Below are 2,489 nucleotides of genomic sequence, written 5' to 3'. Positions count from 1 at the left end.
ATGTACTTATAACTTCCATCAAAGAGAGATCTCATCAGTTGCATGCAATTGAAACTTTTGACTTTTTGGATGGTATTGAAAATATTTTTTAAAAATAAAATAAACAATTTTCCAAAGAAGATCTCATGAAGTATTGCCAGGATCTATTCTTAGCGTTTGGTAGTGATAACACTGCTGATATTAATGGAGTAGAAACGTACGATGCGTTGACAGGATTTCTGAAGCGAGAAGTCCTAGAATGCCGCCTATAAATGAGCTAGGATTCATACCAAGAAATACTTTTTGTTTTCCACCCAGAAGGCTGCTATTGCATTACACATCTTGTGAAGATTACCAGTCTTGGTAGCTTCTGGGTGTGATTTTCCAAAACCGAAACTAATAACAAAATTATTTAAGATGCACCATGTCCAAAAATTGTAAATCGAGACTAGTATTACTACAGAAGAAAATATTTAACTGAAATATTAATAAGACTATGTAAGTATAAAAAGTAGAACAATTCAATTTATATAACTTATTTTTTATTCTTATTAGAAATGGGCTCACACACCGGAAGACACTAACGTTTATCTTTGTTAGAGTATGTGAATAACAGTTTAACCCAAAATGTTTGTAATTTGTGTAAATTGTGATTTTGTTAAAATTCAATAAATCACCTATCAACAATAAGAAATTATTAAGAAAGTAAACATTATTTTATTTCATAAACTATAAAACATGAAGAGAGTTTACAGGTCATATCCTTCGCTTTGTCTTTTAACTTAAGCATTCAGGATCCAAGCCTCTGTGCGGATGGTTGTGTTTCTCTTGTAATATCTTGTAATCATCAAAAGTTGTTGTTTAGTCCTTCAAGAAATCCCGGGTGAGATTCAACAGGTGTCTTCTTCAATTAGTTCAAATCATTTGTTGTAGTTAACAGAACTAAATGCTTTGGAGGTACATTTAAAACAGCAGAGCAACACTGTAGCACTTCGTGTGTGACTGAACTTAATTGTGTAAACCTGGATCTCTATGAACATGAGCAAAGAGTTCTCACTCAGCAGATTTCGATGTGAGCACAGTAATATAAAGCACTTGGAGATGCCAGGGATTGAACCTGGGACCTCATACATGCAAAGCATGCACTCTACCACTGAGCTACAGGACACACGCACACATTTTTTGTACAACTCCAGTGATAAAGCTCTGTAAATATTGTAGAAGAACCTAAAGGGGTGAAACAACGCTCCAACCACAGTAATGGTAACAGGAAGGATCGTGTTCTTATTTAATGTCCTTTTGAGATGCTTTGTCGATGCACACAGGCGTTAGAGCTGAATAATGTATTTTTAGTGATGTTTGTAAAGTAAGATGGAACATGTTATTTCTATACCAGGAAGAAAGGAGCAGACTCTTAGACTTTAAGAGACAGAAATGACACCTTATCATAGCTAACATTAATTAAAACGACATCACAACAAAAGAGTCGAGCCTTGAGTGAATCAAATTAGTTTTCATTGGATGTCTGTGTCTTCATAAGTTTGTAGGTGAGAGAGAGGTTTGCGAAAATGTGCAGGTGCTTCTTAGAAGTGTGTTGGTGGAACAGGGGCCTTCCAAATAATTGAGCTGGGTTTGATCACGGCCAGTGCATCCCCAAATCTTTTCAAGATAATCTGTCATCCGGTAACATCTTTTGAAACTAGCATTCGAGGTAGGAAGCGTGTTCTTAAACACCAAAAAATCCAATAAGGAAAAAGCAGACCTCTGGACACAAGATGGCAGTGCGATATTAGAATTCCTGTGTTCTTGACGGATTCAGACTCCTTCTCAGATGTCCTTGCTCGACAACTAACTTTGTAGTTGAGGAAGAGCAGCTCGGAAAATACCCACTCAACAAGTGAGTGCATTGGTTGCAAGGAGCTGTTTTTTTTTTCCTCGCAGTAATCATTATTAACCAGAAACAGCAGCACAGGAAGGTCACATTTGTGATTATGTCACTTCTCTGCTTCAGCAAGGTCAATAAAAGACTCTGAAAGTAGTAAAGCAAAACTGAACTCAAAATCATATTAGGAATTCTGAGCGATATCTCCATACAGGTAATCCAACAGAACGTTGAAATATTTGAATATCATCTCTCTGTATATTGCGCTGCTTTTAACCCAGAGTAAAACTATTGGATTGAAGGAATGCTAACCGCTGGGTTAAAATGTATAGTTGTTATTTGGAGAAATCTGTAAACTCGTGATCTTATATGTTTTAAAAGACAGCACAGGAAAAAACAGTCCTGATTATTTTCCGGAGACGGAGCACTGATGACCTATCCGAGCTAATTGATAAAACCCACCCAGTGGATACTCTAGCAGAACATCAAAGAACATTCACCTTTGTATCCAAAGAAACCACAGGAACAACATCAGGAAGCACAATCAATTCCCCTTTTAAATCTTTCCTGTAAGATATGCTATGTGAATTCATGAAGTTAATCCTCTGATCTCTTTTGATCATGAACA

The 2,489-nt window shown here is 36.4% G+C and overlaps 1 non-coding gene across 1 annotated transcript; it reads right to left on the bottom strand.

Moving 5' to 3' along the window:
* Positions 1 to 1,075: 1,075 nt before the first annotated feature.
* On the bottom strand, positions 1,076 to 1,146 carry trnaa-ugc (transfer RNA alanine (anticodon UGC)). The gene has a single exon. It is a non-coding gene; the product is annotated as a tRNA-Ala (tRNA).
* Between the last annotated feature and the right edge of the window lie 1,343 nt (positions 1,147 to 2,489).

The sequence above is a fragment of the Lepisosteus oculatus genome, chromosome 14 (assembly GCF_040954835.1).
Source record: "Lepisosteus oculatus isolate fLepOcu1 chromosome 14, fLepOcu1.hap2, whole genome shotgun sequence".
NCBI lineage: Eukaryota > Metazoa > Chordata > Actinopteri > Semionotiformes > Lepisosteidae > Lepisosteus > Lepisosteus oculatus.
The sequence above is the reverse complement of the archived record's forward strand: the minus strand, read 5'-3'. Positions and strand labels throughout refer to the sequence as shown.